Source organism: Barbus barbus, assembly GCF_936440315.1.
Source record: "Barbus barbus genome assembly, chromosome: 44".
Lineage (NCBI taxonomy): Eukaryota > Metazoa > Chordata > Actinopteri > Cypriniformes > Cyprinidae > Barbus > Barbus barbus.
Window position 1 is genome coordinate 20,216,171 of NC_136722.1, and position 22,218 is coordinate 20,238,388.

At 35.7% G+C, this 22,218-nt stretch overlaps 1 pseudogene across 1 annotated transcript in view; it reads left to right on the forward strand.

The window, feature by feature from the left end:
- The window catches only part of LOC306863142 (dihydropyrimidine dehydrogenase [NADP(+)]-like), a 184,999-nt pseudogene that overhangs the window by 80,516 nt on the left and 82,265 nt on the right, over positions 1-22,218 (forward strand). Inside the window, exons 12-13 of the transcript in view lie at positions 8,258-8,442; positions 14,185-14,400. The product of the transcript in view is annotated as a dihydropyrimidine dehydrogenase [NADP(+)]-like (transcript). The remainder of the gene's footprint in view (positions 1-8,257; positions 8,443-14,184; positions 14,401-22,218) is intronic.

A 22,218-nucleotide genomic window follows, 5' to 3' on the forward strand; every position in this document is an offset into this window, starting at 1 on the left:
TTGAGCATCGTTTAAACGCCACAGCCTTCCTGAGTATTGTTGCTGACCATGTCCATCCGTCATGACAACTCTCTGAGGGATTGGCATGGTAATATATATGACAATGTTAATGTATTCGTTCTTGGTTGAATAGATCTGCTACGCTGTTGCTGCTGCGCAGAGCAAGTACCAAGACTTGCTACTGCCAATACATCCACAACATGCTGCTGTGAGCATGTAAGAAATACTGCTGCTGCAAATATAACATACACAAAATAACCCCCATATAACATACATGAATCACCTCGTGGTAAAGCTATACAGGTGGAGCTGGGGAAGTTGGAGGGTTTCTGAAGCACGCTGCAAACTGCTACGGCAAGCACTAGGCATATATTTGAATGTTGAGCAACGAGCTCATTGGCTACCGATACAAGAGAGAACCAATCAGCTGTGCCATGTGATAATGATGTCATTAGGTCAGATTGAGTTAGACCTATTGGACTGTGCCATCTAGAGTTTTGTGCCAGAACTCTGTGTGTGTGTGTATATATATATATATCACTGCTTAGTCCTATTTGAAGTTACCCTAACATGAGTTGAAGGGCATTTTTAAAGCATATTTCATAAACTAATTGTATTGTGAAGCTCAGTATAAAAAAAATATGTGAAATAACTGAAAAAGAACTCTGATCAAAATTAGAGAACACCTACAGATTCTTCCAAGTTATTGGTGTTAATCTGGTACCTGTTGCAAATTTTCTTAATTATTTGACAATTCACTCAAGTCCCCCAAAAAGGCTGGTCATCCATGTAAGACACATACACGAACACAGAGGATAATGCAGAGACTCTCAATAGGGAATCGGTTCAACACTGCTGCTAGTAGTGCTTGCCAGTTCAGTTCTGAACAGGGTAAGGATCTGCAGTGACCAAGCCTCACATCAGTGGTATACAGTCAATATTCCTTGAAATTTTGAGCAATGAAGATTAACAATATTTCAGAAAAAAAATCAAGTATTTTATAGATTATTTTGATCTCTACTGTATATGTATGTATGGATTTTGTGATTTTATTAAAACTATTTAAATTGTGACTGTTGAAACAGTGGGTTTCAGTTTATTTTTATAGTCATTAATCAACTTATTTTCCTAATGGGATGCTTTAATAAAGGTATTGATGGAGTTCCGGTGTTGTCAGAACTTTTCCATCACTTTCTGGGCCTCATTTCAAAATATTTTGAATTAAAATTGTATTTTTGTAAAAAGAAATAAAATAAATAAAAATCATGTCTTGGCAGAATTTGCTTATATCTACAAATCTAACTGAAATCAATCAAGACAAACATTCATGACAAGATACTTTTTAGTCAAGTGTGCCCAAACATTCACATTGCTGTTTTTGGTACTATTCATGCTTATATTTTCAAAGAGTACATTGCATTATAATGATTGTGCATTTTACATTTTGGCTAATGATGAATAAATAAGAATATAAGCATGGTTGCATTTAATATATAAAAAAAAAAACATATGATTGTCATTATGTTTAGGTTAATAAGCATTATTTAATGTATTTATTCAGCAAACATCACCACAATGCAATTATACCTGGATGGATTTCAATATTTGGTTCTATAATTTCTTAATTTTCTTGCATGTAATCTAAGTTGTTTGTCCTCACCTTGAATGTAGCGCCTCCGGTTGTTTCGTAAGTATTATTAGCGCTATTGTACGATGTCTGACCTGCTCACAGCATCTGTGGAACATGTTAAACATCAGGAAAGGTCTGCACAGCAGGAGAGGGTTATCATTATTAGCAATTAGTCTACAAGGTTAATTAAAGCACACCAAATCACCTCTTAGCAGGAGCAGGAAATAGTGTACTTGACCGAAAGCCAGCAAGTGTAATTTCGCAGAGAGATTTTAGGGAGGTTATTGTGTTTGATGGGGTTGTTGTGCGTTTGTGCGTGCGGCTGTCTTTTGGTTTAATGGAATCAGACGGTCTTGTTCGGACGTGCCCATGTTCATCTCTTTTTGTCATCATAGTGAACTTCTACATTGCAGATATTGCATTTTGTAACACAAGCAACAGCCACAGTTCCGTCCGCACCGTACCTTCCCTTAGTTTCGCAAAAAATGCTGCGGGATGGTGTTTTTTTTCCGTCTGTGTTCTTTCATTTAGGAAATATGAATTACTTGCCCACTCAAGTGTCTCATCAGATTGGTCTGGCCGCGGCCATTGAGGGCTGGTACCAGAACAGCTGACATGGCTAGAAAAGTTGGCTGGTAATCTAGCAGGCCTGCCCACTGGAGCTAACAAATGATTGGATCCCTCGCTACACTTGGCTGTTTTTTCTTTCCATTTTCTTTTTTCCCCATCTCTTCTTTGTGGGGGAGAGGGGCTGGATTGTGATGGAGTATTCTGCATCCGGCTTCTGTCACTCCAGCCAAGGCTCCGCCCCCACCCACCCGCTCGGCCGAATATTCAAACATCAGCATTCCATTAATCACACTCCATCAGCGGTAATGAGACCGCTTGCTTTCTCCAGCACAAGACTGAACAGCAACTTGCATTTGAGCTTGACACAGTCAAACACAAGGCTTTGTGCATTGATTTTCTTATATTAAAACCCAGCAAATTAGTCCGGATTGAGGATACTTGAAAATATTGTCATTTATCCTCATGTCATTCCAGACTGATATGACTTCTTTTGTAGAAACTTAAACAGATGTTTTGCAAAATGTGTCTAAATATGAATGTTATGGGACTGTCAAGCCCTAAAGATGACAAAAAAAATTAAAACCATAAAAGCACAGTATAAAAACAATGTTTATTTAATTCATAATTGTAGTAATAATAATAATTATGATTATGATTATTATTTTATTTGGCTGTTTTGAGATTATCAACACCAGTATGATTAAAAAAATATTTGATTACATTTTGTGTAAAATGTTATTTTAATTTCATAAATTTCTGCATGTTATATATATTATATCGGCCGTTAGCCAAAATATTATCAGAAACAACCCTATAGAAAATATAATACACATTGGCCACAATTAACGGCACCCTTTTATTCAATACTTTTTGAAACCTCCATTTGCCAGTTTATCAGCTCTAAATGTTCTCCTATAATGGCTGATGAGGTTAGAGAACACCTGACAAGAGATCAGAGACCATTCCTTCATCCAGAATCACTCCAGATCCTTCAGATTCCCAGCTCCATGTTGGTGCTTCTTTTCTTCAGTTCACCTCACTCATTTTATAGGGTTCAGGTCAGAGGACTGGAATGGCCAGCAGAAGCTTGGTTTTGTGCTCAGTGACCCATTTTTGGGTTGTTTTTGAGGTTTGTGTTTGGATTATTGTCCGGTTGGAAGATCCAGACATGGACCATTATAAGATTTCTAAAAGAGTCAGTCACTTATTGATTTTTTTTTATCTGTTGGTATTTGATAGAATCCATGATGCCATGTGTCTAAACAAGATGTCCAGGACCTCCAGCAGAAATATAGGCCCACAACATCAAAAATACAGCATTATATTTAATTGTACACATGGGGTACTTTTTATCCCTGTTTTCATCAAACCCCTCTTGAGTGTTTGCTGCTAAAAAGCTCATTTTTTAGTTTCATCTGACCATAGAAGCCAGTCCCATTTGAAGTTCCAGTCGTGTCTGATAACTGAATATGCTGGAGTTTGTTTTTGGATGAGCTAAGACAATTTTTCTTGAAACCCTCCCAAACAACATGTGGTGATGTAGGGGCTGTTTGACAATTTTTTGTTTAAGGTTTTCTGACCCCGAGACTCAACTATTTTCTGCAATTCTCCAGCTGTGGTCCTTGGAGAGTCTTTAGACACTCAAACTCTCCTTCTCACCGTGCATTAGGAAGATATAGACACACGTCCTCTTCCAGGCAGTTTTGTAACATTTCCTGTTGATTGGAAATTCTTAATTATTGCCCTGATGGTGGAAATGGGAATTTTCAATGCTCTAGCTCTTTTCTTAAAGCCACTTCACTAATTTGTGAAGCTCAATTATCTTTTGCTGCACATCAGAAATAAATTCTTTGGTTTTTCTCATTGTGATGGATTATTAAGGGAATTTGGGCTTTGTTTTCCCTCCTATTTATATTTCTGTGAAACAGGAAGCCATGGCTGGATAATTTCATGTTCATAATCACCCTGGAGTGCTCAAAATTGTGGCTATGAATGGGAAAATACTTCAGAGATATTTTACTCTTAAGAATTTCTATAAATATGTCCAACGTATATTTGAGAGAAACATTTATTTCATAATGATATTTCCCCCCATTTTAAATTCTTATTATCCAATGAAAGGTTAGATTTTTGTGGTTAAAAAAAAAAATAAAAGATCAAAAGGATTAACAATGCAGATTAATTTTCACAGCCGCCTTTGATCATATTTACCATGAAAAAGGTCAATATTTTATGTCACTCATTTCAGAAAGTGAAACCCATATATTATATAGATTCATTACATAGAGTGAAATATTTCAAGCCTTATTTCTTGAAATTTTGATGATTATGGCTTACAGATAATGAAAACCCAAAATTCAGTGTCTCAAAAAATTTGAATATTACATAAGATCAATAAAAAAAAGGATATTTTAAACAGAAATGTCAGGCTTCTGAAAAGTATGTTCATTTCTATGCACTCAATACTTGGTTGGGCCTCCTTTTGCATGAATTACTGCATCAATGTGGCGTGGCATGTAGGCAATCAGCCTGTGGCACTGCTCAGGTGTAATGGAAGCCCAAGTTGCTTTGATAGCGGCCTTCAGGTCATCTGTATCGTTGGGTCTGGTGTCTCTCATCTTCCTCTTGACAATACCCCATAGATTCTCTGTGCGGTTCAGGTCAGGCGAGTTTGGTGGCCAATCAAGCACAGTAACACCATGGTCATTGAACCAGCTTTTGGTACCTTTGGCAGTGTCGGCAGGAATGGTCAAATTCAGGTGAAATCAGCATCTCCATAAAGCTTGTCTGCAGAAGGAAGCATGAAGTGCTCTAAAATTTCCTGGTAGATGGCTGCATTGACTGTGGACTTCAGAAAACGCAGTGGACTGGCTCATTGTGTCAAGAGCTGCTCAGCAATTCTACAAAAATTAGACTTTTGTGTTCCACAGTTAGCATAGAGCATACAGGTTTAGAATCACATGAGGGTGAGTAAATGATAGAAATATTATTTTTCTGTAAACAATCCCTTTAGTTTGTTAAACCAAATAACTAACGCTGAAATTTGTGCCATTGCAGTAGAGACCAATGGGAAGTCATTCTGATGGAATGATGACTATCCTTGTGTGCTGGTCCACAATCCCTGTCCTCTACTTTATCCAGTGTGGATTCCTCTGCTTAATAGACCCTTGCAATTTGCATCTGTCAGTGAGGAGAATGCCCATGGGTAGAGAGAGAGAGAGCGAAGGGAGTTGCTGCTTTACTTAAGAATGATCTCTGAGGGCTATGAGAGGCCTGACACACTCTACTACCTCTCCAGAGCGGACAGGAGAGAAAGAAAAACAACTCACTGTTAGCGTCTCTGTGTATGTGTGTTGAAATAGGATAAGTGAGGCTGTTGAAGAGGTCTAGACAATTGCAGAGAACTCTAGACATTAGAGGGAGATAAAGGGAAAAAAATAATAGAGAAGAAGAGCAGGAAAAAGTGTTGACGATCAGGATTACAGGAACAGTGTCAAGTGTAGGAGCCAAACTCTCTTCCTCTCTGTCTTTGAACTGACCTGCCAGCCACTGGAGGATATTACAACTTTGTTCTTAACATCACTTCCCTTCAGCCAGTCTCTTTAATCGCCCGCAAGAAAATCGAAAGCTTAGTTATGAGGAGGAAGAGGAAAACTCAATTTATTTTTACTTAGAAGTATTGGGTGGGCTCTGGTGTTTGGAGTTTATACAGACTTCTGACTTTCAGTGTTTGGAAAATCTGATTGTTGCTGTGCATGCTTGTTGCTGCCTGTTATTAAAGGAGACATATCATGGGAAACAGGATGTAAATGATTTTTATGTACGGTATAAACCGTCACCAGAGCATCTAGACGTTATATATATTATAACTAATATTAAAAAACTCTGGATCTTCAGGAATCATCAAGGATGTAACATCATACTCTTGAGCAGGGGTCTATAACGTAATGTAACATATTATAATAACAATACAAACCATACAGTATGTTGTTAATATATTACAAACAAATTTAGCAATATATTAATACAACTAAATTTATATATAAATTATTTAAATGCATATTATATTATGAATTTTAAATTTATTTACTGTATATATACATTTATTTCAAATAAATGATATTAAATAAATACAATTAATGAATGTGTCATGATACATACAGGTACATCTAAAAAAATTACAATATCGTGAAAAAGTTGAAGCTTTCATATATTTTAAAATTAATTACATGTAAAGTAAAACATTTCAAAAGTTTTTTTGTTTTAATTTTGATGAAATGAATAAATGAATGACTAAAGCTTACAGCTCATGAAAGTCAAAAATCAGTATCTCAAAATATTAGAATATTTACATTTGAGTTTGAATTAATGACCATCCCTACAGTATACATTTCGGGTATCTCTTGTTCTTTGAAACCACAATAATGGAGAAGACTGCTGACTTGGCAATGATCCAGAAGATGAACATTGACACCCTCCACAAAGAGGGTAAGTCACAGAGGATCATTACTGAAAGGTGTGGCTGTTTACAGAGTGCTGTATCAAAGCATATTAAGTGCAAAGTTGACTGGAAGGAACAATTTGGGTAGGAAAAGGTGCACAAGCAACAGGAATAACTGCAAGCTTGAGAATACTGTCAAGCAAAGTTGATTCAAACACTTGAGTTTCACAAGGAGTGGACTGAAGCTGGAGTCAGTGCATCAAGAGTCACCACGCTCAGACGTCTTCAGGAAAAGGGCTACCAAGCCACTTCTGAAACAGAAACAAAGTCAGAAGCATCTTACCTGGGCTAAGGAGAAAAAGAACTGGACTGTTGCTCAGTGGTCCAAAGTCCTCTTTTCAGATGAAAGTAAATTTTGCATTTCATTTGGAAATCAAGGTCCCAGAGTCTGGAGGAAGAGTGGAGAGGCACAGAATCCATGTTGCTTGAAGTCCAGTGTGAAGTTTCCACAGTCAGTGATGATTTGGGCTGCCATGTCATCTGCTGGTGTTGATCCACTGTGTTCTGAAGTCCACAGTCAACGCAGCCATCTACCAGGAACTTTTAGAGCACTTCATGCTTCCTTCTGCTGACAAGCTTTATGGAGACATATGGAGAATATTCTAATTTTCTGAGACGCATAATTTTGGGTTTTCATTATCTGTAAGCCATAATCATCAAAATTTCAAGAAATAAAGGCTTGAAATATTTCCCTCTATTTGTAATTAATCTATATAATATATGGGTTTCACTTTCTGAAATGAGTGACAAAAAATATTGACCCTTTTCACGATATTCAAATTTTTTGAGATGTACCTATAATACATATTTATTTGGTAACACTACAATAATTAAAATTTCTACATTTAAATATAGTATAAAATAATATATTCGAAATACAAATATTTTATTTTGTTTTTATATATATATATATTAAAGGTAATAGTTTGTAATAAATTATATTTAATTTCTACATATACGCTTTTATCTTATAAGGTTGTATGAAGTAACATCAGTTCATGTCATTTTTCCATGGCTGATATTCTGTCATTTGTGATTGAGTAACATTGTCCAATATACAGCTGATTTTTTTTATTCAATAAGGAGAGAGAGGAGTTCCATTCCTCCATAGTAATCCTCATAATGTGCTATAAATCTTGGGCATCCTGTCCTTAGATCTGTATTTGGAATTTTCTTCATTGATAAATGTAGGACGCGGTCCGTGCCGAGCAGCCGTGCCTTTAGAAGATGGATGGTGTGTGTTCAAGAGAGAGGAGGGGTGGTCATTTCAGAATGTAGATCAGTCTGACAGACTATCTTCCCGCTAACGTTACTAACAGTGAATGAAATGCACCAGGAGATGTTACATTAACCTCGCAAAAAGAAAAAGAAACGCCAGTGGGGGAAAAAACCTCTCGTCATTTGTCTTGTCAGTGACTTTGTATTATTTTCTTGCCATTTCCAGTCTATCAGGTTTCTCCTTTTCCTTTTCTGCAGGTCTTTTTCCATGTTACCTCTTTCCTCTCATGAATTTCCTCTCTTCTTTATCAGTTCTCTCTCGCTCTTTCTCTCTGCAGTGATAAAGGCCATGACTCCCATCAGGTTAAACAGATGGGGGCTTCCTGAGCTGGACCCAGAGAGCATGCAGACTAGTGAGCCGTGGATGTTCGCTGGGGGCGATGTGGCCGGTCTGGCCAATACCACCGTGGAAGCAGTCAATGATGGGAAACAGGCCTCCTGGCACGTGCACAGATACTTACAGGTGCTTTTCTTTCTTGATTTATTTCTAGAGGAGTTGAAAAAGGAATCGGGGGTAAAATTAAAGGGATAGTTCACCCCAAAATGAAAACTGCCATCATTCACTCACCCATATGTTGTACCAAATCCATGTGGAGATGTTTTGCACAATATCTGAGCTGCTGTTTTCCATATAGTGAAATCCCCCCCCCCCCCCCGCCCTGCTATTCAGACCATTAAGCTTCAAAAAAAAGAAAAGAAAAAGACCATAAAAGCATGCATATGACTATTGCACTATTAATCCAAGTCTTCGAAAGCCACATGTATTTGTGTGATGAAAATAAAATCTTCCTTTTCACTGTGGTTCTTGAATCTCATTCGCACTTGTATTCAATTGTGGTGTAACTGGGCATAAGACGCACACAAACCAATGACCTTTGCCGTTATTGATGTACCGTGATGCATCTTGCACACAAGTGCAAATGAGATTTAAAAGAAATGTATGTCAGTGTATATAAAGTATATAAAAATGTAAAGCGGTTGGAAAAATGGGCAAAATGTCTTCCTACCTTCCATGTTGGAGTTAAAGAAACGTGAAAGATGCGAGTAACTTTCGTAATGTGTCTTTTTATAGTGTGAGACAGAATATTCAGCAGAAAATAACCAACTGGAAACTAGCAATTTATTAACATATTATTTATTTATTAACAACAACAATAATAATATTTATAATTTTATTATCAATATTTATTTTATTATTTATGTATGCTTGGATTTCATAATAATAATGATAGTGATAATAATAATAATAATAATAATAACAATAATAAATAGTAACTATATGCTTGTTTGTTTTATTAATGTTTATTTTCTTTTTTGTGTATTTATTTATTTGAGTTTTTAAAAAAAGTAATAATCGAATTGGATCATAAAATAGAATAAATAGAATTTGATCGAATTGGATTATAAAAAAAAAAATATTAATAGATTTATTTAGTTATTTAATAATAACAATAATAGTTGTATTAATAATATTTATTTTATTTAATTTTGTTTGGGTTTAATAATAATAAATATTAATACTATTACTAATAATAAAAGTAACAATAACAAATAGTACATTTATGTTTGTTTGTTTTATTCATGTTTATTCATTTATTTATTTTTGTATTTATTTAATTATTAATAACTTTTTCTGGATGTCAGCATGTTAGAAAGATTTTTTGGAGAATGGTTTTCAGCAAATAATGACTTTTTATGTCGTTTAGATCTTTTTCTGTTGTATGAGATGAAAGCAGATTTATGATACTATTTTATGGTGCTTTTTTGTTTGTTTGTTTTTTTTTTGGAGCATGAGAACCCAGTATTTAATTTTTATATGGAAAAGGGCCCTTCTTTAGTGTACCACATATATTTCAAAGGGTTTTGAAGTGACATGAGGGTGGGTAAAAATGACAGGGCCAAAAAACATTAAAGATAAGGTTATATAAGCCGCATGCATAATAATTATGAAATCATTACGGAAAATGCCATTTATAATACTCTAAGATGGAGTATATCATCACTCTGCAGGACTTTGCCGTCCCTGCTGTGAGATGTCATGTCAGCTGCCCAAATGACAATATTGTGACACCGTAAACACACCCAAGTTCATTTTCTCGACACGTCCACATTTGAAAACACTTGCTTTTGTGCTAATGAGACCGAAACAGATGTTGCCCTGATTATGTCCTGTGTTAAGATCACAAAACCCAATGGAAAAGGAGGATTTGGAGTGCTGATTAATTATGTAGATGAGAGCTTTACATGCTCTCTACAAAGAGTGAGCTGTGACACCGCTGGATACAAAAGCTTCTCAATATGAGTATGTTTATGAGTAATCAGAGCACAATAAGGAATAAATTAGCATTATAGCGGGCGGTAGGACAATGGTCTTCCTGTGGCTTCACGTGGCACAATCGGATGCCGGGGCCACACAGCGAGAGCGCCGTTCCGCGCAGGATTATTCCGTAAATCTCACCTCAGAGGCACCGGCGATACCAGCTTGTTCGGCTTAATTAGTTTGCTACTAGCAAAGTAACTGTGGAGAGTGAAGGAGGGAGGTCAGGGAGGGAGAGAGAGCACTTAGGATTGTCCCGTTAGCTGAGCCAGATCAGCCCGGGCTCCTGAGAGGGGCTTATAGAGGCCCCCTGCCTGTCAAACTCACACACACACGCAGGCTGAGACCCTGCAGAGACATCAGTGGCTGGCTAAAGCCATCCAACCCGTACACCAACAAAACCATCAGAATCCAGGCAGAAATTAAGGAGTCGTGACATGTATTATATAATTATGAAAATATAGGTGACAAAACACTGACTGCTTGCGTGACTGTATGACAGTTTATTTATGGGCAGAAATGAAAGGAGGTCGTGCATGAGTGTTTTGCATCACAGATGACTTTTAAATTGACATGAAATTAACATGAAATCTTAATACACATTCCTGATCTTGTTGTGTATGAGTATCAGTGCATGTTTATAAAAAGTATAAAAAAGTTTATCAACTTTGTAAATGGTTTTTAATAATGTGACTTAATAATAATAATAAAAAATATTTTTGTTTGCTTGTTTGTTTATTTGTGTTTATTTTATTGTATACATTTTTGTTTGTTTGATTTTACTATTGATAATGTTTATGTATATTTTATTTATTTATTCACTTATTTATTTGTATGCTTTTATACTTTTTTATTTGAGCATTTCTGGAGTAATATTAGAAAATCATTACATGGCGGTGTTGTTGTTGTTTTTTTGTTTGTCTTTTTGTTTTAAATCTTGAGATGAACATACACCAGTAAGCACTAGTATTCACCAGGGTTATTATAGTTAATTCAAACTAAAACCATTGAAAAAATGTATTTGTTATTTGAAGTGATTTTTTTTTTTTTTACATTTTTATACATTAACTGAAAATGAATGAATTAATAAATAAATAAATCTATATATTCAGTTATTTAATTTCAAATAACAAAAATGCTTTTTTGAATGGTTTTTAGTTAACTATTGTAACCCTGGTAAATACTAGTGTGTGTGTGTGTGTGTGTGTGTGTGTATTTATATATATATATATATTAACAAATCGTAATATTATATTACCACAATGACGCTAAAAAACACAAATTCATATGTAAGACCATTGACAATAATTAGCGAGTTAATATGGTTCATTTTGATTTCGTGTTGTTTTTGACTTTTCAACATTATGTGTAAAGCATGTTTTATATGACCAGAACCATGAAGCCATTTTTGACCTCTGCAATAATAGCATTAAATTCAAAGTAAATGTCCCGTTGAGTGCTTTGAGACATAAGGGGTGAAGCTCCTGAAGGTATTTGACCTCCATATGAGGGAATCTCACGGTTAAGTGCAGCTCTTCTCCAGCAGTGGTGGGTCAGCGAGGGGTTAATAGTCTGTCCATGTCTGTGGCTAGAGCAAAGCAGAGATAACTGTTTATTTGCTGATGAAATTACCATGTGTAGTGTTCGAGGGAAGGCAACAGATTGCGTTGTTGTTTTTTACGGTAATGGACCGCCGCTGAGGGAACCAATAGAGTCATTTGCAGAAAGGTTGCAAGACTAATGTAAGAACAGCTCTCAGATCAGCTTGACAACTAGTCCCACCTGAGAGCTCTGAGGTGTGCTCATGTACTTGTCCCTGAGCATTTAATATTACTTGTGTTTTAATATATGTTCTATGACTTTTTCAATAAAATAAACTAGATTTGTGTTTCTTGAAGGAAATAATAGTGCTTGCAAATAGAAATGTAAGAAGTGTTTTAGAGGTTCTGCTGCTTTGCTGTTGCTGGCTGTCCATGGTCAAATAGATGCTACAGTAGGAATACATGAACGATCACAATAGAGTGCAACAATATTGAAACATATTTGTTTTAAAATAGGAAATTAGGGAAAGTCTTCATTATAAGCCATGAACCAAACCATCCAGCAACATGGTGAATAGCAACATTACAAACTTTGATTTGAAGCGAAAAAAAAAGAACAGTGCAACGGTTTGGTTATTTCTGGTGCAGATTTCTTTGCATAATTATGGGTCATTTTAGTAGTTTTTTCCTCCTGAAATTATGCTGCTGATCACGATTATTTAAAAAAATAAGTAGTAATAATTCGGGCTGATGGCTTCAACAACCTCATATCTCACAGTAGGTCTGTCTTTAAAGGTTTGTAAGTTCTCGTCAAAAATCAGTTCCCCTACAGAGAAATGAATGGCATTTTTACTTCTGGAACCTGACTATTGCATTCAATGTTCAGTAAAAAATTGATTTTAAAACATCACTGGTTACATTTTGAAATCTGAAATTAATATAAATCATAAATCAATATAAATCATTTAGTGATTTTTGGTTTCATCTTAAAACAGCTTAGCTCATCCAAGAATGAAATGATCTATGAATTTGTTTCTAATGTTGAACACAAAAGGCAAAGTTTTGGACAATATTCTGGTCATACAGTATATATTTAGTGTAGGACTGCAGCCCTAGTGTTGTCAAATCAAATAATCATATCCAAAATAAAAGTTTGTGTTTACATAATATAATTGTTTGTACTATGTATGTTTTTATGTATATAGTGTATATTTATATATACATGCACAGTACACACACATATATGTAAACACAAACTTTTATTTTTGATACTATTAATTGATTAAGCGATTTGACAATACTAAAAAAAAACACTACCAATATATAATCAAAGATATTCACACATCTCATGTGCTAAATTCCATGTCTTCTAAAGTCATACAATAGCTTTGTGTGACAGACAGATTGAAATATATGTTGTGATTCACTGACAATTTCTCAAGTTTGTATTGGTTCATGAGAGTCATCAAGTAGTGATGTCTTATTTTTTAGTGAATCATTTGATTAATTTCACAGACCAGCTCTGAATGATTCATTGATGAATCATACTGATCAGGTTCTTGAATTCAACTCACTGATTCAATGATCCGAAGACTGTCAGTGAATATCGATGTCACAAGCCTGTCCTATTTAGAAGTCAGATGGATTACCTTTTGGAGATTTGGAGCAACACGAGGATGAGTAACCAATGACCGAATTTTCGTTATAATCACATTCTTAAATCGTAGCGGCTAATTATCCCAAGTGCTTCTGAAAAAAGAAAAATCAATAGCGTATCATCTGCCAAAGATATATCTGGTGTACAAAGTGTTTGACAACTACAACATCCGTCAGGGCCCGAGTGGGTTCAGGAACGTCCCTCGGCATTAGTTGTTTGTCTCGGGTGTTTTTCTCGCTAGCTTCCTCTCTCTTGCAGTGATGAGGCCTCTCTGTGGAGGATGTGGGCTGTCATGTTCCTGCTCTCGTTTTCTGTTCACTTGACACCCCCTCGTTCATTATGCGGCTGTGACATCACCACTAGGGCAATCATACGTGTTTGATAAACGTGAGGCTCATTAGAGAGAGAGCTGATGTATGACTGCTATTTGCTGCTTTTGTGCCATGATGTGAAGAGATAAACAATGCTGCGGGTAAACAACACACTCCGCAATCTCACACCGATCAGCTGCGCCATTGTAGCCTTAAACGCATGTGTGGCGGCCCGCAAAAGCGGAGGAACCTTCACAAACCTGCATTCAGAGCGACCGTGAGCTTTCTCTGTCTGAATGCTGCCAATTTTCCCTCTCACAAAGTAGAAAATACAGTCGATTAAGTCTTACACGTGTGATGTGATCGTTTGTCGTTACAGTCCATCTTTGGGCAGATGGTGAGCGGCCCGCCCCGGCTGCCCCTCTTCTACTCACCCATAGACACCGTGGACATCAGCGTGAAGATGTGTGGCATCACGTTCATCAACCCGATTGGGCTGGCCAGCGCTCCACCCACCACCAGCGCCGACATGATCCGCAGGGCCTTCGAACAGGGTTGGGGTTTCGCCCTCACCAAAACTTTCTCGTTGGACAAGGTACTACGAACAGCGCATATAATGCAATCACAACTATAGTGTGTTTCATTTTATATTTTCAAAAGAGCCGTAGAGTAAAAATGTTGCATTTTTTTTTTTTTTTTTTTTACTTTTAATGCCAAGGACCCCAGATATAACAATCCCCATATATGACCCTGGGCCACAAAACCAGTCTTAAGTCGCTGGGGTATATTTGTAGCAATAGCCAAAAATACACTGCATGGGTCAAAATGATTGATTTTTCTTTTATGCCAGAAATCATTTGGACATTAAGTAAAGATCATGTTCCATGAAGATATTTATTAAATTTCTTACCGTAAATATATCAAAACTTAATTTTTGATAAGTCATATGCATTGCTAAGAACTTAATTTGGACAACTTTACAGGCGATTTTTTTGCACCCTCAGATTCCAGATTTTCAAATAGTTGTATCTCGGCCAAATATTGTCCGATCCTAACAAACCATACATCAATGGAAAGCTTATTTATTCAGCTTTCAGATGATGTATAAATCTCAATTTCGAAAAATTGACACTTAAGACTGGTTTTGTGGTCCAGGGTAACATATTTGTTTGGAACTTTTCATATTAATAATTTGGAGACCAATGAGAAATGTTTAAATAAATTTAATATCAAACATAATAATTTATTGTTTTATTTTATTGCTTTGTTTTGTTTTTTGTTTTATCTTAAATTTTCATGTGGACCCCCTAGCACTTTAAAGCTTTCTGAGGGCCCTTAGACCCCAGTTTGGAAAAGTGTTATTTTAGTATTATTTATATAGTATTTATTCATTTTAGGTTTCTATTTTCAGTTTTCATTTTAAATTTAAAATATTATTTAGTTTTAGTTTTTTTATTATTATTTCTGTTTCATTTAGTTTTAGATGCGTAGTTTTAGTCATTTTAGTAACTTCAACTTTGTTTTTATTTATTTATTTATTTTGCCAAGACCCTCATTTTTATTCAGGTTTTTTTTCTTTTTTAAGTTTAATAGTTTCATCTAATATTTTAATTTTCTTTTATTTAAGCTTTATTTCAGTAAATGAACACTAATTTTATACACCGGCAAGGGATAGTAGTAGCTTTTTATTTAATTTTTTCATTGATATGTTTATTATTGAAATGTTGTTGTTATATGCATGTCAATTTTATTTAATTTCTTTATTTTCTTAAATATGTGGGTAGATAGTATTTATAGAGTTGTAACTTTTTAGTTTTAGTTACTTTTTCTTATTTGTAAGTCGCTTTGGACAAAAGTGTCTGCTAAATGACAAAAGTAAGTAAGTAAAGTAATTTTAATTATTTCATTTTTAGTTAACAATAACACTGATCTGAAAATACTTGGCTTAGGAGATTTAATTGTGTTTAATTGATGTTTATCTACATTGTCTTCAGTTTTTCTCCTCAAATTCCTAATTATAATCACCTATCAAATAATTGTTTACGTACAATTAGAGCATTGATCTGTAACATTAAACATGAAACATCATTCCTTATTTGAATCCCCCCATATTAGTTTTGTTACCTGAAATATTAATAGTAAATAGGGTCAATTTTGCTCTAATGTAAACTAGCTATGTTCAATTTCATATTGAAATTGTTTTGATACCATGTTGGGATGTCCTGACAAATCTGAGCATTGATTTGAGATCTCTTCTGAAACTTTAGAGGAGATACACAAGATTACAGGGCCTTTTTCTTAAAAGCACGATAAAAGCATTTGTGTTCTTTCTTTCCTTCGTGTTTCATCTAGTATCTCAGGTAACAATTACAGTGTATTTTTTTAGACTTATATTCGATTTAATTAACAGATTAATCTGTTCGAGAGAAAGGTGATATGACACCGTGACAGATGTTTTCACCTCCTCTTTATTCTGTGCTTAAAGCTATTTAAGTGTGATTATGATTTGTTACGATCATAAATGTTGTCGCTAAAACGAACATGCTCTCAAATAGTTTTAATGATTCGTTTTCAATGTTAAAGAATCAAAAAATAACACCGTTACAATTCAAAAACACTGTTTTATTAACTTGAAATACCCTCTCTTTTTTAGCAATGTCAATATTAATCAGGAACATGTGTTTGTTCTGTTGGCTGCTTTCCACTCATTAGAAGCACCGGGGATATTAAAAAAAATAAAATAACTGCTAACTAAAAATCCAAGATTAAAACCGAAAGACAAGCGCTCAAACTTGTGATAGACATTGCTGTAGAGTTCTATATGCTACTGACAGGAGGCGAGAGCAGGAAAGATCAAGTCAAATTGTTTATTCTGACCCATGGTCCTCGGCTGATTTCAGATGGTGAGGGACAGCATGTAAAGTGTTTAAATGATGTTTCTCCTGCTCTGATGTGTGAGTGAGTGATGTAGCTGTTCCTGTTTTATAGACGCCTGTCACCTGCCTCCATTTCTGCTTTTATAAACTGCACACCAGCCCTTCGGAAAAGGTCAGCTTTTTATTTCCAGCTGGAAATTGCACCCGGTTTACCTTGGGAGCTCGGTGCACCATCTGGATGTTTTGCTTAAGATCGCATTATCTTCTCTCTCTGACTAAAAGAGGAAGTGGACAACTGACGGTCGCCCGCAAAGTTGTCAGTGCGAACTTCGTAGCTCGAGTGTATTTTTTTTCCCCCCGCCCCCTTCTCTCTCTTGAGTCCTGCTTTACTCTTGACATTTGTAGATGCCAGATTGGGCTGTAATATACTGTTGCATCTATTGCCCGCCAGCACATGCCGAAATACCACCTGATATCTCGGTAAACAGAAATCATATTATTCTTTATTGTGTGCTCAGTGGGAGAGATTGTAAGGGGGCTTTTCTTTGGGGAAAAAAGATAAAGAAGTTCTTAATGTCAATATGAATGAACAGCCGCTACGCTGCTATCACCCGCCTTAAACACAGGGGGTTTCTCTTTTTTTAATATCCTGTTTTTTTTTTTTTTCATGGCCGCCCCTCTATCGCAACATTACCGCCGCGTGCTATTGATAGAATTTGAGATGCTTAGAGAATTGTCTACGAATATGAGAATCTTCACACTTCTGAGTCTCGTTGTTTGTGCTCGGCATCGCTAATTAGCTCGGTTGCATGCTAGACCGGTGGAGAACTGCCTAACAAAGCTCAGTGACCGTTAATTAGGATTAATGAACTGTATAGGATATGAAAACGTGTTGTTTTCTTGCTACTCCTTTGAAAAAGAGGCCTAAGGACGCCTTCTTCCAAATAACCCACTGGCCTTACATCCATTTTTCATGAATGACAGGGTTTTTTTTTACGCATCACACCAATTACAGGATTGTTAGATGTGATTGATACATTTGGCCCGTTTCTGACTAATTACGAATTCGTAGGCTACGTCCAAGGCCGAGGCCGAGATCCGAAGGCAACTGAGCCCAATTAGCCTTTTGACTGGTCAAGTCTGGTTAAATCACACCTGTAATTGGAGCTAACCTGATTAATGGCAAATGCGCCAGTTTGCCACCAATCAGCACCCCAAAATGGGCCCGTAGGTGCTAGTTTTAGCCGTTGGCTTTTATGCTTGTGCACTAATAGTTTTTTCATGTGAGATTTCTTTAACCCGTAAGAATGAGGAATGATTGCTGCTGACCCACCAGACTTCCGCCCACCACGGAAAGCTCTTAAAGTCTTTAACTTTATCTTACGAAACTTTCTCCGCACATCAGTCTATTCTTGAATGTGGCTTCTCACCTCGGCGTAGGAGGATTTAGTGGGCAAATCTGAATGAACTAAATATGAAGATGTATTAAGATGGATTCTCAACTTTTTAACCGCAGTTGAAACAAAAGAAATGGCACGCACACACACGTTTACTGTACGTCTCAGATCGAGGTTTTTAATTTAATGAGAAATGTTGGATGAAGCTCCATGGCAACACAGATGAAGTGTGATGTGTCCCATCACCCCACCGCACACTATTGTCACTTTCTCTCTCTGCATCTTCTGCATGGCTTTGTGTGTCTCTCTGCTAATTAGCAACCAGGATTTAATCAACTGCAGCATTTTTATCAAGAACAGAAAGGTTAAAGGTCGCGAACCTCACACGCGCTCTCACAATACTCACGTACACACCCTCTTATGGTTTGAGTGTTTAATAGGTGGCGCCGGTAATGTGTAACTCTGTAAATGAGCGTTTCATGCGCTAAAGGGCTAGAGGCCTCAGGGTGGGATAATGAGATAATCTGTCGGTTTTATTCTCATCAAGCTTGTATCTGACAGCTTAGGCTCAGTCTGCTGTGAAATGGACTTGATTTTGTATTTATTTACATGAAGTATTTTTTTCTGATATGGATCTGCCATGCAAGAATAGTATCTTAGAGATATTTATTGAACAGAATATATATGTATATGTGTATACATATATATGTATATATATGTATATATGTGTATATATATATATATATATATATATCTATATATATATATCTATATATATATATATCTATATATATATATATCTATCTATATATATATATATATATATATATATATATATATATATATATATATATATATATATATATATATATATATATATATATATTTTATTTAAACAAATATAATTATCTATTTTATTTATTTCTTTTTATTTTAGTAAATAGACTCAATTTGACTCATTGACTTTAAACTAGAATTTCATATTTTGAAAGACCTTTTTTTGGCTTGATTAAACCCAGAAAGCTTCATATGCATGTGTTAAATGAAGAAAAAAAGAAAAGCACGTCTATTAATTTTTCTTCACTAGTGCTAAGAAGAGCTGTTTCTGTTCCTTTAGAGTGCTCGCTGTAGCTGGAGATTGGCACAACCCAGCATGCACTGTATTCAGGCTCATTTCCATTTCACACCAGCAGGAGAGAATTCTGGGATGGGGCCCCCTGAGAGTATTTGGAAGTGACACAGCCATTTCTGCACTTCCAGCTCTGTGACAGAGTTAAAGCGGAGAGATGGATTGCCTCCCATAGCTGCATGCTGGCCTGCTGTGAAGAGAGAGAGAGAGACTAGCTAGCACAACTCTATTGAAGGACCCTACACACACTTAACAAACCTAATTATTGGTGTTTGCTAAAGCCGATACTGATATCTAGAGTACATGATGGTCATATATAGCTGACAATGTCATTTTATACATTAACTTGGCAAATGAGATGCACACAAATGTTTTTTTTCTTTGTAAGTAAACCTTGAAAAAAAGAAAATTTGTAGTTACTAAAATGGCAGTTTTCTTTTAATTGCTACAATTGATGCAGATAACCTCAAAACAATCAATATGGGCCGATAGCATATTTTGATCTGTTACCATGAGTGATAGGACATGATTTTTCATTTGACAGCAGAATAAATTATCTTTATTTTATTTTTAAAATATGAAAACCAGTGTTATTGTAGTTAAATAAAACCATGAAAAAAATAATTGAAATAAAATAAAACTAATAATTACCCCCCCCCCCCCATTGTATGTGTGACGTGTGTGTGTGTGTGTGTGTGTGTGTGTGTATGTATATTATTTATTTCAGCTAGTTGCCATTTTAATGTAGTTTAACTTGAAGTACTAAAATAACTAAAATTAAATCTGAAATAAAAATTAATAAAGGCTGTATAAAAATAAACATAAACATAATATAAAATAATAAACATAATATACAAAATAAACTATATAAAATAAATAAAAACTACTAAAAATGACAACAACACAAAACAAAATTACTAAAACTTTAACTAAAATTAAAAGGAAAATGGAAAATATATGTATAAAAAACATATTGAAAAGATTATTTAAAAAACTATAGTATCTCAGTGATACTAAGATGTTGAAAACTGTTGAAAACAGATAATTTACACAGTCACTAGGCTGAATTACAAATGTCTTATATTTAGCACAGATGATGCTGATGATCTGATAACTGTCAAATATCGGCCGATATATTGGTCTATTGCCATATTTGATATGCCGCATGATTTTTATTTATTTATTTTGTAAATAAAATGGGTGAAAAACATAAGACTTAAGATGGGATCTAGCCTGTATCTAGAGACAAAGGTGTTCTTTTTTTATTCACATCTGTAAACAACCAAAGACTATAGCAACACTTAGAAACCACTCAGAGCTCTCTATCAACCATGTACAGTAATAATGCTCAGGAAACAAAAAATCTACAGGTACATAGAATATTGTGAGAAAGTTAATTTTTTCTTGTAACTTATTTCAAAAAGTGAAACTTTCATACAGTATATGTTAGATTCATTACATGTAAAGTAAAACATTTAAAAAGTTGTTTTGTTTTCATTTTGATGATTAGTATCTCAAAATATTTGAATATTTACACTTGAGATTCATTAATTGACCATCTCTACAGTATAAATTCCGAGTATCTCTTGTTCTTTGAAATCACAATAATGGGGAACACTGCTGACTTGGTGATCCAGAAGATGAACATTGACGCCCTCCACAAAGAGGGTAAGTCACAGAGGGTCATTACTGAAAGGTGTGGCTGTTCACAGAGTGCTGTATCAAAGCATATTAAGTGCACAGTTGACTGGAAGGAAGAATTTGGGTAGGAAAAGGTGCATAAGCAACAGGGATGACCGCAATCTTGAGAATACTGCCAAGCAAAGTTGATTCAAACACTTGGGAGAGTTTCACAAGGAGTGGATTGAAGCTGGAGTCAGTGCATCAAGAGTCACCACGCTCAGATGTCTTCAGGAAAAGGGCTACCAAGCCACTTCTGAACCAGAGACAACGTCAGAAGCGACTTACCTGGGCTGTGGAGAAAAAGAACTGGACTGTTGTTCAGTGGTCCAAAGTCAGATGAAAGTAAATTTTGCATTTCATTTGGAAATCAAGGTCCCAGAGTCTGGAGGAAGAGTGGAGAGGCACAGAATCCATGTTGCTTGAAGTCCAGTGTGAAGTTTCCACAGTCAGTGATGATTTGGGCTGCCATGTCATCTGCTGTTGTTGGTCAACTGTGTTTTCTGAAGTCCACAGTCAATGCAGCCATCTACCAGGAAATTTTAGAGCACTTCATGCTTACTTCTGCTGACAAGCTTTATGGAGATGCTGATTTCACCTGATTTTGACCACTCCTGCCCACACTGCCAAAGGTACCAAAAGCTGGTTCAATGACCATGGTGTTACTGTGCTTGATTGGCCATCAAACTCGCCTGACCTGAACCGCACAGAGAATCTATGGGTATTGTCAAGAGGAAGATGAGAGACACCAGACCCAACAATGCAGATGACCTGAAGGCCGCTATCAAAGCAACTTGGGCTTCCATTACACCTGAGCAGTGCCACAGGCTGATTGCCTACATGCCACGCCACATTGATGCAGTAATTCATGCAAAAAGAGGCCAAACCAAGTATTGAGTGCATAGAAATGAACATACTTTTCAGAAGCCTGACATTTCTGTTTAAAATATCCTTTTTTTTATTGATCTTATGTAATATTCAAATTTTCTGAGACACTGAATGTTAGGTTTTCATTATCTGTAAGCCATAATCATCAAAATTTCAAGAAATAAAGGCTTGAAATATTTCACTCTGTGTGTAATGAATCTATATGGGTTTCACTTTCTGAAATGAGTGACAAAAAATATTGACCTTTTTCATGATATTCAAATTTTTTGAGGTGTACCTGTAGATCAGGCTTCATAATATCTGCTTTCTTTGAGACACAATGCTGCTTAATAATGTTCTGTGTACTACTGGTTTGGCTAAAGTGGCTGTTGATGAGATGTTTTTGACTGAGAACTACCTCATGATTGCTTTGTAAAATCTATTATTATTGTCCTCACACCCCC